Raw genomic sequence first — 16892 nt, forward strand, 5'->3', positions numbered from 1 at the left:
ACGGCACTTTCACAGTCATTTATGGAAATGTGCGGAGTGGTGAAAAATTTTTTTTTCTTGATGCACATGTTCCCAGCTGAGATTGAACAAGGTGACACTCTGCAGTATTGTTTCAGCTGTCTTATTGTGGTCTATTTTTGTGTTTTTGTGCTTTATTTGGCAATTTTGCTGTTTCAAATGGCTCCCAAGCATAGTGCTAAAGTGCTGTCTGGTGTTTTAATGTGCAAGATGGCTGTGATGTACCACACAGAGAAAATGTGTATACTAGACAAGTTTGTTCAGGCATAAGCTATAGTACTCTTCATCATGAGTCCAATGTTAATGAATCAATAATGTGATACATGCAGAAAAAGAAAGAGAAAATTTGCCAGTCTATAAGTAAGGCCACTCTGGAAAGTGCTAAAGTAACATGTATAGTGCATAATGAAACCATGGAAAAGATTATAAAGTATCTAAAATTGTGAATTCTTAAGATGATGATTGATTTTTCAAAAGCATAATGTACAGCACTACCATGATGGTGATGTCAAACTTACTGTTACATCACTCAGAGTCAGGAAAATGTTACACACTTCCCAGTTAATGATGGTGGCTCACACATTTGAAAAGGTGCTATAACATGAGAAATATTAAATGTAGGCAAAGGAGGCTCTGAAGATCATGAGGCTGTGGAAGAATTTTTAAAATACCTACTAAGTAGTATTATACAGGAAAAATTATGTGGAAGAGCAGGTCATCAAAGCTGGTAACACTGGCTCATCTTACAAGATGTTGTCAAACTTATATAATGCCAATAGAATCTTGGCTGATAAAACTGTTGTAACCAGAGGTTTTCAGAACCACATCCTATATTTCCCTGTGTAGCAACAGTTCACTATTCATTACTTCAGCATTCTTAGCAATTTATAGAGCATAACTACCACAAATAACAAGACTTGACTGTTTTGAATCATCTGCGGATCTGTTTTTATCATTTGTCTTTCTCCTTGGTTATTGATCATATGGTCCTGTTTCTACATCCCTAGTAAATCATTACTATTTAAATATCTTTAAAACACTGCAGAGTTTCAGCTGATCTCATCTTTCACAGGGTAGATTTGCCCTTTCCTCTGATGGGAAAATGGATGTCAGGAGGCTGGGATGGGGTGACTAATGGGTAAGCCTGGGCTGCACTTTTCATAATTACCAGTCTCAATCTAATTTCCTCCTATTGTTAGGTTGTGGCCATCAGGAAACTTAATTGAGAATCCAACTTTCTTTTTTTTTTAGTACTGAGTAACTGCAGAATTTTTTGCTCTACTTTAAGGAGATTTTTGGCTTAGCATGTTTGTAACTTCAGAATTTGGCAAAGGTATTGAAGAGGATACTGGTTATATGTTTGAGGCTCCTCAAATCTTCAATTTTGTCACTTCAGCCCAATTTGACTGCCAAAATCCAATTCTGCTAGTTTATCTCTCCCATAGCGGTGGCCCTTTGCCAAGGCCAAACCTGGATTTGCAGATTTTAGATGTGCTCAGATTAGCAAGTGCTCAGGGGGAAAACAGTTGCAGATAGTAAATGTTGCTGCATGACTCCCTTGAGGGCTATATTCATTTGCTGGGGTTGCCATAACAAAGTGCCACAGACTGGGTGGTTTAAACAACAGAAATTTATTTTCTTTCAATTCTGGTGGCTAGAAGTCTGAGATTAAGGTATCAGCAGGGTTGGTATCTTTTAAGGTCTCTCTCCTTAGCTTGTAGATGGCTGTCTTCTCTTTGTCTTCATGTGGTCTTCCATTTGTACCTGTGTCTGCACCCCAATTTTTTCTTTTTCTTCTTCCCCCCCCCCCAAGAAATGAGTGTCTCTCTCCTATGTTACGTGGGGCTGATTTGGAACCCCTGGCCTCAAGAAATCCTTCCATCTCAGTCTCCTGAGTAGTAGAGATTACATGCATGAGCCACCATTCTGGGTTCCTAATTTCCTCTTCTTAGGAGGAAACTAGTCATTTGGATTAGGGGCCATTCTGATGATCTTATTTTAATTTAATTTTCTTTTTAAAGATATTGTCTCCAAATACAGTCACATTCTGAAATACTGGAGGTTAGGGTTTCAACATATGAATTCAGAGGAGTCACAATTCAGTTTGTTACCGGTGACAAATTCCACAATTCAGTTTGTTACCGGTGGCAAATTCCAAATGGATCTGTGGCAACCTCAATTCTTACCTCCTCAGAAAAAAGAATTCAACTGAGGGGCTTAAGGCAGAGAAAGAGACCCAGGCAAGTTTCAGAGCAGAAGTGGAAGTTTATTTAAAAAGACTTTAGACCAGGAAAGAAAGGCAAGTGTGTCTGGAAGAGTCCCAACTAGAGATGTGAAGGTCAAGTGTGGTGTTTAGGGGCTGGCTCCTTTCCCATGATTCTTCCCTTAGGGTGGGCTGCCCGTATGTGCAGTGCCCTCCTTACCCTGGGAGGTGAGCACCTGCAGTGTGTTTAGGAAGTTGTACGCATGATGTTTTTATCATTTGTCTTTCCCCTTGGTTATTGATCACATGGTCCTGTGATCAATAGAAAGCCTCCCCACCTGAGGGTTTCTTCCCTTTTCTGGTGGAGTGTCCTGGAAGGTCATACTCTGCCATTTTGTCTCTTAGTGCACAGGCCTGGGCAGTTGCTTCTCCCTGGCATCTGTATTCAGTGAACACTTTAGTGCAACAGATATGGACCATCAAGAAATGGCCTCTCCCTGGTGCTAGCTGCCAATTTATCACTTCTAGAGATGCAATGTGATGACTGCCGAACCATCATCTGACATTCCTACGGGTGGGGCAGAGCCCCAATCAAAGCCTAACTACCTGTAACAAGTCTATAATACTCCTTGTCTATAGTTTCTCAGAGCCCACTCTCATAGTTGTTCCTTGTCTTCTAGGCACTGCAAGGCTGTGGGAAATTCTGTTCTTTTCAGAGTTTGGGTTGTTAACCAAAAAGAATTTGACAGGTCTCAATCAGTTTAGAGGTTTATTTTGCCAAGGTTGAGGAACATGTCCTGTGACACAACCTCAGAAGGTCCTGAGAACATGTGTCCAAGGTGGTTGGGTTACAGGTTGGTTTTATACATTTTAGGGAAATGGAAGTTATAGGTGTCATGCGTGTCTGTGTGAAGAGACCACCAAACAGGCTTTGTGTGAGCAATAAAGCTTCTTAATCACCTGGGTGCAGGCGTGCTGAGTCCAAAAAGAGAGTCAGGGAAGGGAGATAATGGTGGGGCTGTTTCATAGGATTTGGGTAGGTAAAGGAAAATTACAGTCAAAGGGGGGTTGTTCTCTGGTGGGCAGGAGTGGGGTTACAAGGTACTCAGTGGGGGAACTTTTTGAGCCAGGATGAGTCAGGAAAAGGAACTTCACAAGATGATAATATCGCTTAAGGCAAGGACCGGCCATTTTCACTTCTTTTGTGGTGGAATGTCATCAGTTAAGGCGGGGCAGGGCATTTGCACTTCTTTTGTGATTCTTCCGTTATTTTAGGCCATCTGGGCGTATACGTGCAAGTCACAGGGGGATGCGATGGCTTGGCTTGGGCTTGGGCTCAGAGGCCTGACAATAGATAAAGACATAAATCAGCACATGAAAAGTATACATTGGTTTGGCGCAGAAAAATGGGACATCTCTGAGCTGGGCCTCCCAGGTCATAGGTGGATTCAAAGATTTCCTGATTGGCAGCTGGTTGAAATGTTATGCCCAGACCATTTATTCCCCGAAGAAGACCACCAGAGTCCAGAGTCAAAGCTAAGCAGCAAGGATCTTTATTACAGGTTCGAACCTGGAACTCTCACTCGCTCGCAAAACGAGACGGGCAGGAGAGCTCCCCCACTGAACTCCGAGCAGTGTTATATAGTCTAAGACAAGTGGGCATAGAATTATCATACAAATCAGATATATGATTGGCTAGTGTTTGAACAAGGCGATTTGGCTAACTATGATTGGTTCCCGCCATTTCTGATATTTCGGTTCAACCTTTGAGGCGGGAGAGCAGTTTTACACAAAGGCAGTTGCCCAACTGGTTTATGGCAGCAAGAGTTTATCTTACTTAAACACGTCTTGTGACCTTGCCTCAGAGCTTACAAAATCTCTGGTACGTGCAGAAAAACAGGTACTCACAGAACTTACGAAATCTCTGGTATGTGCAAAGATTAGAGAGCAGAACAAAGGGTTTAGCAATAGGGTATAGCAGGGGGGCGGGTACACATCTATCTTTGTGTCCTTTCAGAAAGAGTTAAGCTCTGCCTGAAGAGTTGAAGTCAGCATAAAGAAATGTTTTAGTTAAGGTAAGGTGGGGGCAGGGATGGGGGAAGCCAAGTTTCTTATCATGTAAATGAAGCCTTCAGGTAGCAAGCTTTTGAGAAAGATTATCTCTTTTCAAGCCTTAAAAGATGTCAGACTCTTCAGAAAAGACCTAATAATGAGAGGAGATTCTCTACAGAATGCAAATTTCTCCCACCAGAGACGCTTTGCAGGACCATTCAAAATATGTCAAGGAACAACATTTTGGGGTAAAATACTTTGATTTCCTTCTGTGCTTGATCTCTGTCATGTGATGCTATACCAGAATAAGGTTGGAATTTGGTATCTTATTGCTACATAGAGTCTATTTTGCCAGGCTTAAGAGCTCTGTTTTAAGGTTAATGCTTGTCAGTTACCTCTTAAATCCAAAGGGAGGAGGGTATAATGAGGCATGTCTGACCCCCTTTCCCATCATGGCCTGAATTAGTTTTTCCAGTTTCTTTGAGATCCTCTTGGCCAAGAGGGGGCCCATTCAGTCTGTTTGGGGGCTTAGAGTTTTATTTTTAGTATATAGGGCATAGCGCTTTCTCCTTCTGCTTCAAGCAGCTTCAACATTTAGCAAATGTCCTAAGAGAAAATGCCATCAGTGTGAAGCCAGTCCATTTCCCATTTAAGTCACTGCATCCCTGCGCATCTGCTACGAGCCTTATTGTATCACTTTCTTAGCACTTGCCCTAGCATCATTGCTCTGCCTGGGCCAAGCCCAAATTTTTAGCCTCTAGCTCAAGCCCAGAATTGTCAAAAGGCAGCTAAATCCTAGCTCACTTCTGCAATGCTTTCCCCCATAGAATTTCACTGCTGCTAGTCTTCATTGTTTCTGCAGCACTCTAATGCCTTTACATGTATACCTTTTGAAACCTATCAAGTTTTTCTTGTTCTTCAGGCAACATGGCTTGCATGAACTTCTCTATCTTATCAGGAAACCAGGTCAGTGGCTGAGTTTAAGGAGGGATGAGTAGTAACTTACAGGTGTTATGAAGAGAGTCTCTGACTTAATCTGGGAGTTGGAGTTGCAGAGGTGTGTTCATATTAAGAAATCCATTGAGTTGTCCACTTAGATATACATGTGCTGGAATGTGTGTTGTTTCTAATAAAATACATACTTTCCAAAAAGGAAAAGACAACATAGAAAAGAAAAATATAAAGCTATTGCTAAATACAGCTTTCCCAAAACTCAGTGAGAAAAGAGGCTCTCATTCTTCTCCCAGTTTCTCTGCCCTTAAATTTACACAGGAAAAGATAAGGAAGAGTGTGAAGTGCCACCCCTCTTGATGTGAGGTGATCAACAACCCAGTTCTCACTCTCTTATCCTGCCATTGTACAATTTCCCAAATCTGGGTCCTTGCATCAGGACTGGTTTCCTAGAAATTTGGCAGCATAAGTAGAGATACCTATTGGTATTCCAGCGTGGAAAGGGAATTTGGGGCTCCAAATCTCACAGGCTTAGGTGGGGGCAGGTGTATCTTCCTGCTTGGTTTTTCTGACAGAATGATTTACTGGTACATCTGTTTAATTAACATAGTACCTGTTGGTCTGTGCCCATACTCACATCTCTGAAGACATTATTAGTTCTCAGAGACAGCACATTCTTAAGCCATAAGAGAAAAAAAGTAGCTACTCCAGTGCCTGTGAGCTGCAGAGCCCTTCCTTTTCCACAAAGTTAGTAAGTCCAATTATTATTCCTTCCTCCTTCCAGATTGAGACCTAGGGGGCCTGCTGGAATAAGAAAGAGACCATATGCCCCTTCATCAAGGCTCCCTCAATTATGCAAAGAGAAACTGCAAAATGTCTACTCTAGAAAGAGTTCTTTCCCCTCAGTCTCCATCTGGGGAAAGGGATAAGGCTTAGTTATAATTATGGTAAGGGCAGTACAGGAGAGATATAAAGTGTCATAAGAGTGAATTGTGGGATGTGTTAGTGTGAGACCATCATATTGGGCCCATTTGTGACCTGTTTCTGCAGCCAGGGTCACTCTGTTTACGTGCTGATCAGATGATGTCTGGAGTGGCTGAAGACAAAGGCTGTCTAACATCAACGTCCCAGTCATTTTGTTTCCTTGGTATTTCACTGCATCTTCCATGGTGGATGCTTTCTGGTGGGATTTACCATGAGATACAGATTTCTTTGTGCCCACCATGTATATTTATCCATATGTCTTCATTATCTCCAGTCTTTCAAACTTTTTCCTCCATGCTTCAAGAAACCAATCAGAAACATATTCTCACTTTCAGCCACTGAAATGGGAGTGTATTCCAAGTTGGTGGATAAGGACTGGGTCGACTATGATGAAAGGAAATAATATGAAGTTTTCGGCTCATACCTCCTATCCTAAAACAAAAACACACACAACCACACATACACATTTTTCTATAAGCATCTCCTCCCACTCTTCTACCCACTAAAGTTAGGCTGTGGCAGCATCCCACAGGAGTAGGATGGAAGTGACACATTCAAAATCACAAAATTGGTAGAGAGAAGAAAATTGAGTAGCATCCACGTTAAGAAACTTGCCAAAGTCACTAAGCTATTAAATGGTGGTCCTAAAACCTAGGATGAATGGAATAACCATCAATAAAGTGAGATTCAGGTCTCTAGTGCCCTAAGTCTACCTCTACCCTCACATCCACTACATGCTTTGTGGAAGGTGTTCTCGTAGAGAAGAAAGGTCACAGCTTTGAAGTTTGGCAGATTTGAGTTCTAACCGACTCTACCAATTTCCAAACATTTGTCTTTGAGCAAACTCTCAGGCCTCAGTTTTCTCCTCTGTAAAATAGAATTAATTCTATCTGATTTATAAGACTGATAAGATATTTAAATTTGCATAGACAACAGCAGCTAGTACACTTTGAGCACGTTGTAGAAACGTAACAAATATTCATTTCCATCTTAGGAAGATACCATTATGATGGACAGAGGTACTTTTTGAGTCTCCCAAGTCAGTGAGCAGCCTATCAAACAGGGCCCTTACCTAATCCCATGGCTAAACTAAGGCTTTATTGTACATCAGCCTCAAGGTTGCCATTTGGAAGGCAATTATATTGATAGCAATTAATTTCCTCAGTCCTGGCTTTCCTGTTAATTATTCTGAAAACATACCCACAGTCTGTCAATAAGCCTGCTTTCAAAATTAAAATTGTAGCAATTTTTCATCCTTAATAAAGGTTCCTTCCTGTTTCCTCCCTTCTGTTTCACAATTGAAAACATCTTAATTCTTGAGAATTTAAAAAATGTGGGAAAACAGGCTGTATAGTCTTCCTTTATAACAACATAAATTTCTCTCCCTAATAATTGCTCCCTAAAGAAGAAAATGACCTCTCCTTTATCCATTTGGTGCAGACCTTTTACATTCTCTATCTTGCTCCATGTGCACACCAAAGTTCCATGTAAGTGATTGATAACTTGTTATCCTCACAATAGACATGAAGAAAGCGAGGCTGAGAGAGGTTGCCTCCCTTGATCAAGATCACATGGTAAATGTGAGAGTGAATATTTGAGCCGTAGTTTGTCTGATATCAAAATCCATGCTTTTTTTCCATGCATGTGTTGCTTATGTGCCATTTCTACCTAAAATCACACACACACACACACATAAACACACCCCACTCATGTTTATGCATGCATACAGACTTTACTGCCTCCTATTTCTGGTCTATTGTTAACAGAAGGAAGTAACTCTCTTCTCCATCAGCTTCTATCCTCCATGTCTAAAGTCATTGTCTCCCATTAACCTCACTGAATACCCAGGAAACGGTAGTTGTGAATGAAGCTTACTTATTTTCTTCATGGTATTGAAGAAAGTTATTTGCAGATTAGACATCTTAGGGACTTATCTCAGCACTGTCACTGATTTGCTTTGTGACTTGGGAAAGTTACTTTTCTCACTGACCCTTGGTTTCCTCACCTCTAGAACAAGAAGTTGTACAGGACAATCCTCCAGGTCTCTTCATCTCTTTGTCTATGACATTTTGCCTTTGTGATTATGATGTCTGCCAGCCACATCTCCATACTTTGGGACACGCCATCACAGATCAGTAGCATGCATCTTTCTCACCCCTCATTCCTGTTGGAGGGCAAAACAACATTTCTTTTTTCCCTTTCCTGATAGTGCAGGAAGGTTAAAGGTTGGAGGAGCCTCTTTTCTCACTGACTCTATTTTCAAAGAAATAGTTTCTTCTGTGTAAAGAAAGTGAAGTCCATTTATTTAAAAATATCTTCCCCAAATATATTATGTATCATATTATATTATGTATCATATACATATTTTTTCTAAATATTTAGAATCCCATTTCTACTGACAAGTCATCTTTCCTTCAAAGATTTCTGATGGGCAAGGCTGAGTTAACACAATTTCAATGAGAGAGCAAAGTCTAGCTTTTTTCGGTTCAACTGTAGAGGAAAGAGATGTTGACAGGCAACTCTTAGTTTTCATTGTGGTTTTAGTTCTGAAGGTGAAGGAAGGAATTGCTGGTATCTTGAGGTCATTTTTGTCTCAGCTGAGAACCATCTCCCTGACCAGCCAAATGAATTTTAATTACTAGAAAAGTATGCAAATATCTTTTAGACACATCTAATACTTTAAAGTGCCTTTAGATCATATTTGGAGCCAAATTCTGAAAAATAATGCAGTATATCAAAATACTTTGTTTCCAAAGGGGAGAATAAATGATGATTCCCAATATTCATGTTGAAAGTTGTTCTCTAAATGGTAATGAGGCATCACTAGGTAGACGTTTGCTAGAAATTTGGGAAACAAAATACTTCTGTGCCGTGCAACCGAAGAGCACAATGACTGCGAGGAAGAGAGGCTAATCTGAAAGCAGAGGTACCCAGCACACCCCGTAAAAGTAAAGCGTGGAGGAAATGATCAAGACTTGGCCATATCTGGTGAGCCTCAGACTGGGCAGAGTCTGAGACATCATTGTATTCCTAAACAAGGAAACTAGAATAAAAATGCTCCCATTTAAGTTTCTGTATTACTGTCCTTGTCCCAGTCTTTTGCCAATGTACCAGGAAGAAAAATAACAGTGGAAGAAACGGGCACAACATTCCTCTCAATATAGGTCCATGCCACAGTGAGGCTCTAGACCCGTGTTCATTGACCCAGGGCCCTGGAGCACGATGCAACCTACACAACTGTGTGAAGCAGCCCTGGACTCTCAGAGGTGCCGTTTTCTCTTGAATTGGGACCTTTTTCCAGCCTAGAGTCCTCTCTACCCCTTCTCTAGACTTTTACTGGTGTGCTGTACACTCTTCTCTTAGGTGTCTGCTTAACCATTACTTCTTGGGACTGCAGCCTGCATTAGATGCCTGCTTTAGGTTTCTCCACCTCACCACTCATAACTGAGCCACAGTTGCCTATTCTTTGATCCTCCCCATGATCTAGGGAACTCCTAGAGGCCACTGTTTTTCTCATTTTTTTTTCCTTTTCTGCTATCCATGGTGCTGAGCACAGAGCGGGCACCTGGTAAATCTGTGTAGCAGGAATAAGGGAAAAGGTGAGCAGAGCAGGGAAAGAGAAAAAGAATGTTGGAGAGGAAGGGAGATACAAGAAAGAGACGAGAGAGAAATAAAAAGAGAGTGAAGGAAAGGAGAGAGAGACAGATGAGAACAGATCTGCTGCCCAGGAGGTGGAGCTGGGCTTCCCTGCATCTTCACATGCCTCCTGGCCTCCTCTTCTCTCTCTACCTCCTGGGCAGCAGATCTCTTTCTCATCTCATGGTCACACCTCATCTAGTCCTAGTCTGTGGATCCAACAGAACAAAACCTTTTCATCTGTGAGAAACACACAAATCAGAATCTCCCTTTTCTCTTCTCCTAGAACTATATTCTAGGATTCCCATCAACCATGTCAAAACCCAAATCTGAGGAGTAAGCTCAAACCAGCAAGACCCCTTGTCTTGGAGGTGTCCTCATTTAAGTTTACTAAGCTCCTCCCAGCACACAGAGAGCCAGGAGGATGCTGTAGGCAATGTGGGCTGCAGAATGAATTGTTTCCCAGAGCTTATTAAAAGTGTGTCCTTGGGGAAATGCCCTCTTTCTGCTGTAGTAGGGGCTCACGGTCTTGCTTTAGGGCCTCTTGTTTATGGCATGTTCTGGAAAATGGTTCTTGGTCTGGAATTTCCTACTAGGCCAATGAGAGAGAAATTCACTTGGTTGCTAGAGGGCTGAGAATTGAATTTAAGTTTTTACTTTAACTTGTGAGTTTTAATTTATAGCAACATTACCTTGGGGAGCTTGCTTAAAATGAGCAATCCTAGGTTCCAGCCCCATAGACTCTTACTCAATGGGTTGGAGAGGGGTCTGGAATTCTGCCTCCTGCTTACTTCTGATACAGGGTCTCAGGACCCTTTGGGAGAAGCCTGACAGAGGGAGGCTTGGTCAGCAGCTCTCAGTGCAGTGAAAACCCTTTGCTTGCTGACCTTGGTTCCACCATGAGCAGGAAAGAGGATGGTGAAACTTCCAGCCATATAGTTTCTGGAGAGGGGACACCGACCATATTTTACTTGGTGGCTAGCCCTTGGTGGGTTTGGAGTATCCAATTTAGGTCTTAATTTTGTTTCTTCCAGAATTTTTCCTTCTTGCTAGGGGCTCCATTTCTGGAAATTGGGTCACATTACATTCTTATTACCTTCTAAGGTGGCTCCACAAGGTGATAGACACCGCTCCCTCCAGTGAGGACACAAATGGTATTTTGTGAAATAACAACTCTGAACAGGGCTGGCTTCTTCCTGGGAAGCTACAACCTAGGCAGTAAAATAGAAACTTTGTCAGAGAACGTGGGTAGGAGGACAAGATGCTGAAGATCCCTCTGGTGGTCCATAAATGTGCATTGACAAGGGCAGACTGCAGAATGTCAGCTGAGCAGGGAGAGGCGGGTGGCAGGGTGGGAAGGAGGGAAGGTGAGTAAAGACAGCAGGAGCTAGAATCTCTGCTTCCTTTCCCCTTTCAGCTACTGAGTGGCAGGGGGAATGTGGTGTCAGCCTTCTGGCTCTCAGGGATTCTGTTTGCTCTTACAGAAATGGAGAACGTACTGCTGGCACCCTTGACCCCCCCCCCTCCAATAGCTGCAATGTGAAGGGTAAATGCCATGACACATAGGGTAGCACCTTTAGAAACCCAAGCAAAAGTCTCCCAGCAACTGATTTCATACAGCAACTTGAAGGGTGCAGAATCGGCCACCTTAAAATACGCTACTTTGGCACACAGATTATTTTGGGATGAAGGCCCTTTTAAAAAGCCAGCAGGTGCAAGAAAGGTGCTCTAACCCTCCCTGTTATCTTCCTGAAAGCAGGAGAATAACCCCCATATGGAAGATGGCCTCCCTGTACCAGAAGGGAAAGAACATTCTTATCATCAAGGACAGGAAGTTGAGACCAAGAGAATTCTGTACAAACAGACCTTGTTAAAATCATTCTTATCTTCCTTTAGCCTCCCCAAACAGTTTACTTTTACACAATTTGCCACTTCTTTGAGTCTTCATTTCCTTATGAGGACTTATAAAAGACTTCAATTAAATACATTTGCATGCTTTCCCCCTGTTAATCTGTCATCAGTCAAATTCACAGGCCCAGCTGAAAAACTGTAAGTGTGAAGAGAGAAGATTTTGCCTTCCCTACACATAATAAGCAGCACAATCGCCATGGAAGATTATGTCCTGTGACATTTCTAATTATGTCCTGTGACATTTCTAATGCTTGCATTTCCAGCTGCTACCTGTCCTTCCTTCCTATACATTTCCAGGTGCAGGGGCCTGGAAGGTCAGCTCACAGCTTCCATTGTCTCTCAGCCTAGAGTTCTGTTTTTCTACATTTGGCTTCTCAGAAGCAATCCATTTTTTGTTGTTATTTTCTCATATTCCATACTCTTCTCCTCTCCTGCTTTGTTTCCCATATTCTAGAGATGGCTGCTCAATTGGTGAGTTCTTCAATAAATACCTTCTAAAAAATCATATGCCCTTCCACAGTCTATTATTTAGTCCGTTCTTTATTGCTTCATTTCTCTACAAAAACCAAGTGAGGCGACTTGTCAAAGTGCAAGGTCTCGACTCCTGGGAAACCAGACAGAACATTCCTCCAAAGCACTGCAACCTCCAGTCTAGAATGGTCTAGACCATTCTCTCAACGCATCTGCCATACCACATCTGCTCCTGCCACCCAGACCCTTCTGCCTATCCCAGGCCCCAGAGTATTCCACTTGCTCTTCCCTCCCTTCTCCAAGTAGCACCAAGGCTCCCTGCCCCCTTCATCCATGTGGATCTCAGCTCAAATGTTTCCTCTTTAGAGAGTCTCCCCTTGATTTCTACATCTTACACAGCTCTCCCATTATTTGACATCCCTCTACCCTGCTTCATTTCTCCTTCAGAGCACTTTAACTGGTGATTCTCAAACCTAGCTGCAATTTAGAATCACTTGGAGAGCTGAGTAACTGCCTAGGTTCCCAAGCTCTAATCCCTGATTTGATTTAATTGCTTGTGATAGAGGAGCATGGCATTTTTTTTAAAAAAGCTCTCCAGGTAATTCTTTCTTACATGGAGTCAGGGTTGAGAAATTCTAGCTAACCATTGTTATGTATTTACTATTTGACTCAACTATTAGAATAACCATAGACTGCAAATAAATAAAGGCCACAAATTCCTTCCAAAACTGTATACCTGCCATTTACAATGTATCTTTGATGCATCTCCCATCAAGAGATGAAGTACCTTTTACATCTGCACTGGCCTTGTGAATTGATTTGACCAGTAGAATGCTGAAACACAACACTGTAGAACGTCTGAGGGAGCCTACTGGAAGGAGAAGGGCTATGCGGAGCAGAGAGAAGCTGTCTCCCCTGAGGCCCTTCGACCAACCAGCTGATAGCTAGCACCAGCTAGGAGTCAGGCCTTCTTAGACCACACAGTCCCAGATAAGGTGCCACATAACTGCAGGTGCATGAATGGACCCAGGTGAAACCAACAGAAGACCAGCTCAGCTGAGCCCAGGCCCAACTGCTGACCCACAGAATTGGAAGTAAATGGTTATTGCTTTAAGCCATTAGGTTTTGGTGCCACTTGTTATGCAGCAATAAACTGACATAGAATGTAGGTCTCATGAGGACAGAGACTCTGTGGGGTTTTGGGGTTGTTTGTTTGTTTTTGCTATTCTGTCCCCATTCTCTAGGTCAGTGCCTACCAGAGCACGTGGTAGGTTCTCAACTGCTATTTTCTAAATAATTCAATTAAATATCTGATAAGCCTTTACAAATAGCTGTTTTGCACTTGCTAAGAGTCTGGTTGGCATCATGGGAGACTTCTCTAAGTACTTAGAGTCAGGTAATGAGAAAGAATATGACTCCTTTTCTCTTCCCCAAGAAATCTCTTAAACTGCTGCAGTGAAGCTTTCCTTTCTCAGTGGGTCATTTCATAAAAGGGTTGTTTAGCATAAATCTTTGCTGATTCAGGAAATCTTTTTTTTTTTTCTCCTAACTCTTCAGTTTAAACACTCCTTAGTTCAGAGATACTTTAGAAATTCACTGCTTCCTTCAGTTCTCCCTTGAGAGGAGCATCAAGGTAGCCTGGGATGAGAGGACACCATTCTGAGCAGGTGGGATGGGAGTGGAGCTGAGGGCAGTGGAGTAAAAGGCATTTGCAAAACAACAACAACAAAAACTGGCAAACTGGTGACAGTGGTTTTATTCCAGTTTCTGTTATAAGCAGACTGGGTATTTTGGTAATAAGCTCTATTCAGAAGCAAAAGGACTGTCATTGTAAGTCCCAGTGCAAAGAGAAACTAAGAGTGGGCTAATGGGGTGTAATGGGGTGGCCTAACCAAGAATTGTCTGCTGAGCTGGAGAGCTTTTTGAGTCCAGCTGTCTACAGCTGGATTCTCCCTTAAGCAGACTCTGAAACTAAGATTTGGGTGATCCCAGGAAACACAAGTCGGGAAGTGTGGAGGTGACATAGGAAAGGGAAGGAGACCAACAAAAGATGTGTTGATGAGTAGGTTACTGTGTGGGCAACTGGAGCTCAGTCCTGTCGGGGACTCTGGCAGACGGTAGAGAACACACTTATGAGTTGTCCTGCTCCAGGAAGCAAGGAGGCTGACGTAGACATCCACCTATTTTGGGCCTGCTCTAAGTATAAGTCTTGCCTACTCCTGCAGTCAGAGCAAGCACTCAGAACAGGATGGAACAACAGTGAGTACACAAACCATGAGGGAAGAAGTGACAGTGTCTGCTATAATGACCCATAGTCTCCAAAAGAGCCCATCCCAAGCAATGCAGCTCCTGAAGGGAACTGGGTAGCTGGCGGTTGGGATCTGCCAGGCCCTGGAAGCCTGTGTCTAGGCATTTGCCCCAGACTTCCCCACAATGGCCACTCTTCTCAAGATACCTCTTCTTCCTAAGGGTACTTGTCTCTAGATCTTAGAGCTTTCTTAGGGTGGCTTCCCCTGAGTGGACGGTAGAAGGAAGTAATGGCAATGTCATATTTGATACAACAGACAATGCTTATTGAATGCCACTGATGTGCTAGACAAGGATTATACCATTTCATTCTCAAGAATGCTATGAGAGACATTGTCATGAAACATCTTTTGTATCTGATAGAACAGGCACAGGGGGGTGAAATAATTTTCCCAAATCACACAGTTAGATGTAAGAGTTGAAATCCTAGCTCTGTCCTTTGATACCTCTGCACCCTTGACCATTACCCTTGACCACTACTCCCTATAATAGGGAAAATTATAAAGAGTTTTTGGGCAGATACAAATGGTATTCTGGGATGGTCTCTGAGTAGCTAGATGACTTTGGATAAGTCATTCAACTTTTTTTTTTTTTTTTTTTTTTTTTGAGACAGGATTTGCAGAGCTGGTAGATAAATAATCTTAGGACAACTTTCAAGATTTCAGCTCAGAACCACTGAGTCAGCCATTAACTGACATTATGGTAAATAGTTACTCATTTATTTGCTCATTATCTTTCTCTCTCTACTGGAATGTAAGCTCCAAAAAATTTATTTTGTTCCCTGCTATATCTATCTGTATATCACAGTGCCTGCCATGTAGTAGGTGCTCAATAAATACTTGTTAAATGAATGAATACATTATATGCTAATTTCATAGTTTCATTATCAGAGCAGCCATCTCATTTCTAAGCTATTTGGAGGCACTTCACTCCCTTCTGCCCCCTCTCCACAAACACACACCACCACTACATTTTATCCTCATGAGACTTATACTTAACTTGTCAGAGGGCACATATGAAACCATTAAGCACTTTAGGTAACCCACATAAAAGCAGGGTCCTTATATGTTGTGGACTCTATGGAGTTACGATCTGAGAACCCAGTCTAACACATAAATATTACAAAAGGAAGCTCAATTTTTACGTATGTATCTTAAAGAACATAAACGTTGATAAAATTCATAACCTATAAGCCATGTTTCTGATAAGCACCTTTCCTCTCCTTCTTTTCCACTTGCGATTACTCTGTTATTGCTAAAAGTCTTTCTTGATGTCCAACCTATTTGACATTTCTGTCTTCCTCTTTCATAACCCCCAGGCCTACGTTAGGTGGACTGCCTGAGCCTAGTTGCCTAAGTCTTCTGATCTTCCCTTCAGTTTCTCTAGTATGCTATCACTTGCTAGCTGTGTAGCCTTGAGTGTGTTACACAGATGTTGCCTTACCTTTCTTGTATATAAGAAGGGCATTTACTCCTATAGGGAAGGGACTATGAAGATTAATGAGCTCATACTTATAAGATGCTTCCAACAGTGCCTGGTACACAGGAAGTGCTTAATAATCTTAACTGCTAATAGTAGTAGTAGTAGTAGTAGTATTCACAGTAATATTATCACCTGATTGTACACCACTAAGTACTAGAGAATCAACCAACTAAAATGGGAACTCTAGAGACAGCAAAGAGAAGGGATGAATCTTCTCTCTCTTTTTTGTTGTATATGTGTATGGGAGAGTTGGGTAGAGGGAAAGGTGGAAGCCTCATTACAAAATTCTGCACACATAGACACCAGGTGCTACAAGAATTTAGGTACTAGGAGATTTCTCTCTTTACTGTAGCTCATGGTGTCTACTTTGTTTTGTCTATTCTTTCAAAAGAGACTTTTTGGACCACCTACCTTCAAATATTTTAAATCTTCATTGAATTCTGTCCTGAGACTCTCTGCTTACATGCCCTGACCTTGTTTTTTGATTTTCTTCCTCTGTTTTTATAGCTTTTTTGCTGATCACAGGGTTGAGTCTCTTAGACATTCTGAAGGTCTCTTCTTGGCAATATTCTCTCCATGTGACACCCAAAACATCATTGTAAGCTCTACATGGCATTGGGGAAAGGTAGGATGAGGCCTAATCCAGGCTGTTTAATTTTCACTCATGGCCCACATTCTACCAGTGACAGGCCACAGGGCAAACCTCACAGAAGTAATCACTTCTATAGGGCCAGCTGCCTGTGTCTACTGTCCTCCACCCACACTGATGACGCCCACCAGACACTGGTGTGAATTCTGTGTGCACAGGGAGACGGGCCAAGACAGCCAATTTCATTTGAACCCAGGGTGGAGATCAGGTGAATCTCAATTTTGAAAG

Source organism: Theropithecus gelada, chromosome 9, assembly GCF_003255815.1.
Source record: "Theropithecus gelada isolate Dixy chromosome 9, Tgel_1.0, whole genome shotgun sequence".
In the NCBI taxonomy this organism is placed as follows: domain Eukaryota; kingdom Metazoa; phylum Chordata; class Mammalia; order Primates; family Cercopithecidae; genus Theropithecus; species Theropithecus gelada.